Here is a 10,383-nt window from a genome sequence, read left to right as displayed (position 1 = left end):
GACATTTTTATTGTGACATACCCTCCACTGTTGTTAGCTTTAGATTCAATAAATTTTTTTGAGATGAGGAAATCACTACTGCATGTTTCTAGTTAAATACCCTACTTTTATGATATATCACTAAAGCATGCACTTTTTATATTTTCCATCAATTTCACCCAAAAGTTGAATAACTATTTGTGAGCAGTGTATGTAGACACATAATAGAAGCACATTTCAATAATATGTCTGCTGCAGTAGTGCAGTTTATCTACCTAGATTGGTGTAACAGTAAAAAAAAAATATGCTACTGATGTTTCTGACTAAAATCTGCTTGAAAAGCACAACTGCTTATCTGTCAAAATGTGTGTAACAAAAGTGTGCACTGAACACTGAATAAAGTCTCTGTAGATTATAGACAAAATTTGCATCTCTCATCACAAATTTCTGTTTATTCACCCAAAGTGCATGAGTAAAATACAAAACAGGTGAAGTACTAAAAAAGATTTATTTTCTAGAAAAGCCAATAGTCAACAATGCAGTTTAATTCTGGGACAGTTGCTCCAGCACCGACACCATGCGTCCCATCAGTGCAACCAAGGTTTTCATTCATCTTCTGGATGTTCTGGAGAATGGCAGAGGTCACGTCTTGGTGTCTTCCGATCTGTTCCAAAAACCGTTCCTCTGACCTCTCCAGATACTGCAGAGGATCCAAAGCAGCTTCCTGGTTCCCTTTTCCTGCATAAAAGCACCAAAAAGTACTAGTTGTCAGTAATTATTTTCTATTTTCATAAACACAGTTAACTTAAAGTAAATGTTCTATTTTGTGATTTTAGGATGGGTCAAAAGATAACATACTGATCATGTTGATGTCTGCATAGTCTAAACAGATCTTACTTGATTTGGTCTGTAGAGAGGAGGACGGCGTGGAGGAGCTGCAGGACGGAACCAGTAAGCTGCAGACTACTGCTCCTGGTAACTGGACCTCATCATCCAAGGCCGACAACTAAATAAAATGAACAAGACATGCTGTTGATAGCATCTGTAATACAAATGATTTTATCCATTAACTGATTTATTGCTTTGTCCATACAATGTTAGAAAGTGTTACAAATAATACCTGTAATAATTTCCAACAGTGATAAATGCCTTGTTTTATTTTACAACAAAAAACACCAAAAGCATCTGTGTATAAGAAATCAGTGCATTGGATTTCCACATCTGCAAAGCTAGAAAATCACACATCAGAATTTTACCTTGAAATTATGAAAATAGCTGCAGATTACCAGTACTCTTTACTTCATTGTGTTAACTTGATCATTTGAATCAGTTTTTTAGACTTGTATTACTGATACGAAACATAATCAACACATAAATTAAAATGTGTTCGCAAAGAGTTCACTGGTTCTTCAAGGAAAATTTCAATGATAACCATATAGTTCAGTAATATGATTAATGGGTCATTGTGTAACAGCGTGGGAGGTTCTGAATACAGGTCTTGGACTGAAATATTGCTGCTGCTTTCCTCCGGTTTTATAAGGAGTTGTTTCATAGCTTGTTAGCTTACCAGCGGCTAACTGGCTGGCAAACAATAGTTCAACGCCAACCTCTAATCAGTGATCCGGTGTCCGGACCGCGTTAGCTGGCGGAACGTTCATAATACTGATGTGGGACTGTTGTAGCTAGCGTATTCATAGTAGGATAACAGCAGGATGTTGGAGAAATAAAACTTACCATTATCAGGATCGCTGGTCTGCATGGCAGACTCTTAGCGCATCGCACTGCTTGAATGTCTGTGTATTTCAGGCCGATTTCAAAATAAAACTCAATAAAATTCTCGTCCGGGTGAGTGTCCTTCATTGTCGCTTCGCCATACGGACATGTCCCTTCCGGGGCTTGGTAGGAAAAAAAGATTTGATATATATATAATGAAAGTTGATATATATATATATAATGAAAGTCGATATATATATATATAATGAAAGTTGATATATATATAATGAAAGTCGATATATATATAATGAAAGTTGATATATATATAATGAAAGTCGATATATATATAATGAAACTTGATATATATATATAATGAAAGTTGATATATATATAATGAAAGTTGATATATATATAATGAAAGTCGATATATATATATATATATATATATATATATATCAAGTTTCATTATATATATATCAAGTTTCATTATATATATATCAAGTTTCATTATATATATATCGACTTTCATTATATATATATCAACTTTCATTATATATATATCAAGTTTCGTAATATATATATATATCAAGTTTCGTTATATATATATCGACTTTCATTATATATATATCAAGTTTCATTATATATATATCAAGTTTCATTATATATATAATTTCCTAAACGGCATGCCATATATATATATATATATATATATATATATATTTTTTTTTTCTTTTCTTCTAGTTTGCTGTATGTCATTGCACATTAGCCATATTTTCATCACTCCTTTAGTTGTTTGACATTTAGCAGTACTCACTTTTCCAGATATAATGTTTTATGTTTTCTTACATTCACTTGTCAATAAATTACAAAGTTACTAGTTAACTGCAAAGTTACAGCAGTATAAAAAAGTAAATTTAAAAAATACAAATAATATGTCTTTTACAATATTTTTTTCTGTTCTTTATTCTACGTAAAAGATCCTTGCTGCGTCATAGCTGAGACTCTGTTTTTTGTTTCCTGTTTACTTTTCATTAAATTACAATAATCACCTTGAAAGAGAAGCTGCCACTGTTCAATGATAGCTAATAATAGCAACAGAAAGTAGAATAATAATTATTGTTTTTTGCAGCAAGTATGTGTTTGTGTTACTTTGTATGTATTTGTATATATTTTTAATGCTACAGTACGTTTTTCAGGACATACTATTTAGTGGGAACCTTGCACTAGTCACTATCATGTATGAGCTAATTGGACTCCTACTGATTACTGACCGCTTCCAAACATTTCTCTTTGTTTTTTTTAAGTACAATGCACATCATATAACTACTGTTGGGTTTTTTTTGTTGTTTTTTTCGTCTCTTATCTACAGCCTCTCTCCACATGATTGTTTTCAGTTACTGCACTATGTTTAGCAGATGACTCCTTCAGAGAACATTTCATTTTCTTCTTCTTCTGAAAGACACAAGAACAACTCAGCATGCAGTATGATGGTAGGTGGAGATCTCTGAGTGAGGTCTGAATCAGATGTGTCGATTATTTATAGTTTATCTATGTATGAATTGTGTGAGTGCATATTCCATTCTGTTTAATGACTGCTGCATGTAGACACATCATACCAAACATGAGACATCCGTTTTATCCCCTCCATTCACATAAAGCACATGTCTCCTTACTGATGCTAGCCAACACCTCATGTTGGTCTGCATATGTATTAAGGCTTCTAAGGGTGCATGTTTTTCTGACCGTGTGTTTGCGTGTGTGCGTTTCACTGTTAACATGGCTTTGAGGGTGTGTGTGTGTGTGTGTGATATCTATCAGCGTGAGCCACCTGTTCATGAAGCACTGCGGCAAGTGAGAGGTCTGGATCAGCTGGGATCCCGTCGAGTTGACACCTGTCAGCCCGTCTGCAGAGCTGTCCTGTCCGGCCCTGGATAGCAGCTCCCTGCATTGATAACCCACAGACCATGTCTAACACTGACAGCTTCATCGCCTTACACTGGGACATTGGGGGGAGACACAGACCATAGCAGACAGAGGAAAGCAGCACAGAGCTCAAAAGGCGTTTCATTTTAGAAAATGTCCCATTGTGTTAGGGTGGAATATCCTGAAGAGGCAGACGATGATGTTTTCCATCCTTTGTACAATGACAATACAGATATTCTTACAGAAGAAGCTAAAACATGGTAAATTTAAGGATTAACAGAAGCCCACATGCTCCTAGTGGAAATGTAAACCTTCGGATTCATCACAGTTACAAATCTTGTAACTTACTTTTAATCATGCTGACATTCAAATACCAATTATTCTGTGGTCTGTTTCTTATTAGTTATTTGATGCTGTCTGTTGAGTACAACTACATTAGCATAATGCATTTATGGTATTTTAGCCATGGCTCTCCTGCACTTGCACATTTAAAAGGAGTGGAAAAAAGGAAAATTCTTTACCATTTTCTTTATTAATAATATCTGTAATCGAGTTTTTGTTGAGTTTTTTTCAACCAATAATACAGTTTCTGATACATGTTACTACACGTAACCAAGTAAACAAGTGAATCAAATCAGGTGAGGATTTGCAAATAAATTAATTTATTAAGTGGGTCGTGACTTTCAGAAAATTTTTAGTTGATGTTTAAAATTTACATATACATTTTTGGAAGACATGAAAAAAGACTTAAACACATAAACACACAGTTCTACTGCAGGCTATGAAGTTCCCCTGTTTGATAAACATTAGTCATGGCTGCCAATAGATAGACAGATCGTTAAATTAAACCTTTATTCATCGGAGAAATTTTCAAATCAATCAATCAATCAATCAATGTATAAAAAATAAAAATAAATGAGTTTATTTGCAAAAACAGATAACTGTTTTAAAAAATTTTCTGAAAACTTTTTTTTAGAGTTTACTTGAGACAATATCAATCAAACTGAAATTGAGTGGATCTGACTCAGTAGAAAAATACATCCATTCTCTATACACCACTTTATCCTCACCAGGGTCGCGGGGGGTGCTGGAGCCTATCCCAGCTGACTTGGGCAAAGGCAGGGGGCACCCTGGACAGGTCGCCAGTCTGTCGCAGGGCTACATATACAGACAAACAATCACACTCACATTCACACCTACGGACAATTTAGAATAATCAATTAACCTCAGCATATTTTTCGACTGTGGGAGGAAGCCGGAGTGCCTGGAGAAAATCCACGCATGCACAGGGAGAACATGCAAACTCCATGCAGAAAGATCCCAGGCTGGGATTTGAACCAGGGATCTTCTTGCCGCAAGGTGAAAGTGCTAACCACTACCCACTGTTCAGCCTGAAAAAATAAATTATTATTGTTATTATTATTATTATCTCAAATAAACAATAAAAAAATAAGTTTTCTGAAAATTTATAAAATGGAGTTACCTGTTTTTGCAAATGAACTTTTCAAATGCAGTTTAATTATTTTAAAAATAGACTTTGAAAGGAATCTGTGTATTTAATCTTTATTTTATTTTATTTTTCAAAGTGACCAGAAGCATTGGTCCACTGTTGGCCTGTGTACCTCCACAGTCTACTCGGTTTGTATCTATGTGTGGTCCTAGAGATATTTACTGTAGCAAGAACTTCCACAGAAGGTGGTTTTTTTAATACTTTGGGGTGTTGTGGACAGATTTTGTCAACATCCTCATGTAAGATGATGTCACAAAACATGACAGGAGTGTGGTTGAGACAAATGAGAGCTAAGTCCAAGGATGGGTTTGGTCCAGGCCATGGGTACAGAGCATTCATTATAACCTCAATACTCATATGTGGGAATATCCAGTTTCAACATGGTCTCTAGTTTACCTTGACTTTGTTTCTGCAATGTTTATGTTAGAGCTACCAAGCTAAGAGTACAACCAGACTGTGGGGGAAACTTCTGATTACAAATGTCACAAGTACAAAATGGCACAAAATGTTTTCGCTTCATTTTTGTACAGAAGAAGAAATTGAAATGAAGAACAGTGCAGTGTGGTGATGTCTGTGTAAATAGAAAAAAAAGGCAAGGTAATGAATGGAAGCTTAACCCTCAAGTGACCGAGTGGAGTCATTTATGACCCCAGCCATATAATTATATTTGCCATTTTTATATCTTTTATCCGAAAAATGTTTCCTACCATGAATTTGTCAATCTACTTGTCCTACAGCTGCTCATAGTTTTTTGTAGAGATCGGCCAACTGGTGTGACAAGGATAATGGAAACTTGTCTGGGGTCACTTATGACCCCAAAAAGATGTATAGGTTTTTCACTATTGTAGGCCTTAGTTTTATTTATTTATTTCTACCTCTAATCGCTATATTTCAGTGTTTTGCAGTGCACTATAGCTGGTAGACCTACATTTTTAGCCACAGCTGCCCTGGGGCAGACTGACTGGCTGCCAATCCACTCCTACAACCCCTCTGACCACCACCAACATTACACAGCTTACACATTCATACACCAGTGTAAGTGGCAGCACTGGAGGTAAGGTGGGTAAAGTGTCTTGAATTGAACGAACGGCTCTGCCACCTGAGCCACAGCCGCCCCTAATCTAAATACTTCTCTGCATGTTACATTGCACACATACAGACAGAGCCTGTCCTCAAACCAAAAACGACCACATAGGTCGTCTGTACACGCCCGTATTACGACCCAGTGTTACGTTTTGACTATGCGACCTCTGGCGGTTGAGTAAATATCGACACTCTGGAGTCGCAGGTGAAACGTCATCATGAACAAACTTTTATCTAACACTATCCCTGTCCCTATCCCTAACCCTAACCTTAACCATAACCCTAAAAACGTGTTGGGAAAGTGAGAAAAAAGCCGTTTTGCGACGGAAAAGCCGTTTCGCGAATTAAATCCCGTAATGCGTTCGTTTTCCCCGTAGAGGCGCAAACGTTCATACGACCGCATAGGTCGTATTACGGTGCACGGTGCAAACGACCAATGCGGTCGTATGAATTGGAGGACTTGTTGTACAGACAAGATGTTTGTGTAGATTTTGTTTTTATGTACTTTTGATTTACTATTGAAGAAACAAAAGGAATAAAGTTTTAAAAGAAGTGGCAGACAAAGCATGTCTAAATAAATGTTATTGCGTTCTTACAATGCATCATATTGTTCATATGGTTTTACTTTAGCTCTGAGTCAAAAATGATTAAAATCCATGAATAATTACAGACAGTTACTTTAGAATATCCATCTTAAAATGCAGTGGAGTGGAATAGGTAAGAAAGCACAAAAACAGGCACTAAAGTAGACATATTCCTGTGTAAAATATAGTGGGGTCATAAATGACCCCAGTCGGTCATTTTAGTCACTAAAATAGCTTGGTCTCTTGAGGGTTAAAGAGACCTTTTTATTGCAAAGGATGTGTTGGCAAAAATAAAGTTTTTGTGAACTGCTCTGTAAAAGACTGTTTTTATTTGCCTTTATAATTTATTCAGTCTCCCATTTTAGGCCCACAAAGACCATAAAATTGGACAACAAATCTTGTGAGCAAGTTTATAGAGTTCTTACATCATCGAGAAGGAAAGTTAAAAGGAGAAATCTCAGTGAGCCAGTTTGGCTCAAATGCATGTCATGACAGTGTGAATGATGTGCCTCGAGTGGCGTCATGCATCATCCACAGACAGCGAGATTTAGCTGATTTACTGTGTGCATGTGTTCAAAAACCACACCTGCTCACAGATTAGCTGTCATGACCACATAGCCTCCTACTGATGTCTGCACTGCATCTCTGCTTTTTCAGTATACACACAGGAAGATGAACGACTGAACCATGATCTTGTGAAGAAAAGTTTGTGATGTGAATCTTTGCCTGTTGCTAGTGGAAGATATCTAAACACCCACAGAAACATGCACTGAATGACCATCCAGGGACTGTCACATCCCCTGATCTGCTTAGAAGCAGTCGTGATAATGGCAAAGTCCTCTTGGCGAAAGTATAATTCAGAACTGAAGCAATTCATAATGTTACTATCTACTTTTCTTCATTCTCAAACAATGAAAGAAATGCAAAAAGAGTGACTCCTAATTTTGAGCTGTTTTAAAGTTGCATTACTATGATTTAAAAATGTAACAAGAGAAGATGTACTCTCTTTTACCTACACCATGCTTACTTAACCAAACTAGAATGCATTTAGGAGGAGACCCCTTAACACCTAATCTGTCTGTACAATCCAGTTATCCAACAAGTAGGTGACATCTGACGTTACGGTGAGCGTATTGCGTCATTTCCTGTTTCAGCGCTGTGTCGGGTTGTTAGCATGGCTTCTGCCTCTTCCTCTCCCTCTCTCTCCCTCTCCTGCTCAGTGTGCCACATGTTTAGTTATTCCTCTGCCTCCTTTAGTGATAACGATATGTGTAATAAGTGCAGCCTTTTTGTAGTTCTGGAGGCGAGGCTCTCTGAATTGGAATCGCGGCTCCGCACCATGGAAAATAACCCGCTAGCAGCTAGCCAGGCCCCCTTAGCCGGTGCGGACCGCAATAGCTTAGCTGCTAGTGTAGCATCTGTTAGCCGTCCCTTAGCAGCTCCCGAGCAGCCGGGAGGCTGGGTGACAGTTCGTAGGAAAAATAGTCCTAAACTCATGCCTGCTGTCCCGGCTCACCACAAACCGCTTCATGTTTCTAATCGTTTTTCCCCGCTCAGCGACACACCCGCTGAGAAACCAACTCTGATCGTTGGCAGCTCCATAGTCAGAAACGTGAAGCTAGCGACACCAGCGACCATAGTTAAATGCCTCCCAGGGGCCAGAGCGGGCGACATAGAAGCAAATTTGAAACTGCTGGCTAAAGATAATCGTAAATATAGTAAGACTGTTATACACGTCGGCGGTAACGACACCCGGTTACGCCAATCGGAGGTCACCAAAATTAGCGTGGCATCGGTGTGTACTTTCGCCAAAACCATGTCGGACTCCGTAGTTTTCTCTGGACCCTTGGCTGATCTGACCAGCGATGACATGTTTAGCCGCATGTCGTCGTTTCGCCGCTGGTTGTCTATGTGGTGTCCATCAAACGACGTGGGCTTTATAGATAATTGGAGCTCTTTTTGGGGAAAACCTGGTCTGATTAGGAGAGACGGCATCCATCCCACTTTGGCTGGTGCAGCTCTCATTTCTAGGAATATGGCTGATTTTATTAGTACTCCTAAAGCATGACAACCCAGAGTTAAGACCAGGATGCAGAGCTGTAGTCTTACACACCTCTCTGCAGTTTCCTCACAGCTGTCACCCTCCAGTAATTCAGTTAGCTTTATTGAGACTGTGTCTGTCCCCCGACCACCAAAATTCAATAAATTAAACCAATCAAAAATATACAAAAGAAATAGCAACCATAAAAATTAAATAAAAATTAATACCTCTATTTCAACAGAGCAAAGAAACAGGACAATTAAATGTGGTCTGTTAAATATTAGATCTCTCTCGTCTAAATCTCTGCTAGTAAATGAGTTGATAACTGATCACCAGATTGATTTGTTTTGTTTGACTGAAACCTGGTTGCAGCAGGAAGAATTTGTTAGCCTAAACGAATCAACTCCCCCTAGTCATATTAACTGTCATATTCCTCGAATCACAGGCCGAGGAGGAGGAGTAGCAGCAATCTACCTTTCTAGTTTAAAATGGAACCAGTGGCCTAAACCTGATTACAGCTCATTTGAAAATCTCACTCTTAGTCTCTCTCATCCAAATTTGAAAGCTCAGAAACCAGTTTTATTTGTTGTTATATATCATCCTCCTGCTCCTTATTCTGAGTTTTTATCTCAATTCTCAGACTTTTTATCTTAATTAGTGCTCAGTTCAGACAAAGTTATTATTGTGGGTGACTTTAACATTCATGTTGACGTAGACAGCGACAGCCTTACAACAGCTTTTAATTCATTATTAGAGTCAATTGGGTTTTCTCAACATGTAAATAAACCAACTCATAGTTTTAATCACACTCTTGACCTTGTTCTGACTTATGGCATAGAAATTGAAGAGTTAATAGTATTTCCCCAGAACCCTCTTCTTTCTGACCATTTTATGATAACATTTCAATTTAAAGTAAAGGATTGTTTAGCAGCTGAGAACAAATATCATTACAGTAGGTGTTTGTCTGACAATTCAGTATCTAAATTTAAGGAAATAATACCCTCACTGTTTACTTCAGCAACATTTACTGATAAATCAGAAGGCAAATATTATAATTTTACCCCCACAGAAGTGGATTATTATGTTAATAATGCTTCAGCCTCACTGCGTACAACTCTTGATAGTGTTGCACCTGTAAAAAAGAAAGTTATATCTCAGAGAAGACTTGCTCCTTGGTATAATTCCCAGCTGCGGATTTTAAAGCAGGCATCCCAAAAGCTGGAAAGAAAGTGGTATTCCTCTAATTCAGAGGAAGTGTATGTGGCTTGGAAAAATAGTCTAGTAATCTATAAAAAAAGCTCTTTGTAATGCCAGGACAACTTATTATTCATCTTTAATAGAGGAGAACAAGAACAACCCTCGGTTTCTCTTTAGCACTGTAGCCAGGCTGACAAAGAGTCAGAGCTCCGTTGAACCTTGTATTCCTTTAGCTTTAACCAGTAACGACTTCATGAGCTTTTTTACACATAAAATAGTTATGATTAGAGATAAAAATTAATCTGGCCCTTCCTACAAATGTCACAGATGCTTTTGAATTGGCTGTTAGACCT

General features: G+C 37.6%; 1 long non-coding RNA gene across 1 annotated transcript; it reads right to left on the bottom strand.

The window, feature by feature from the left end:
- Positions 1–403: 403 nt before the first annotated feature.
- On the bottom strand, positions 404–1,871 carry LOC127535937 (uncharacterized). Its single transcript, XR_007944868.1, has 3 exons — positions 1,714–1,871; positions 877–985; positions 404–717 (listed from the first exon to the last, which is right to left on the bottom strand). It is a non-coding gene; the product is annotated as an uncharacterized LOC127535937 (long non-coding RNA).
- Positions 1,872–10,383: the final 8,512 nt, after the last annotated feature.

The sequence above is a fragment of the Acanthochromis polyacanthus genome, chromosome 10 (assembly GCF_021347895.1).
Source record: "Acanthochromis polyacanthus isolate Apoly-LR-REF ecotype Palm Island chromosome 10, KAUST_Apoly_ChrSc, whole genome shotgun sequence".
NCBI classification, from domain to species: domain Eukaryota; kingdom Metazoa; phylum Chordata; class Actinopteri; family Pomacentridae; genus Acanthochromis; species Acanthochromis polyacanthus.
Note: the sequence above shows the minus strand (reverse complement) of the source record. Positions and strands in the feature narration are given on the sequence as shown.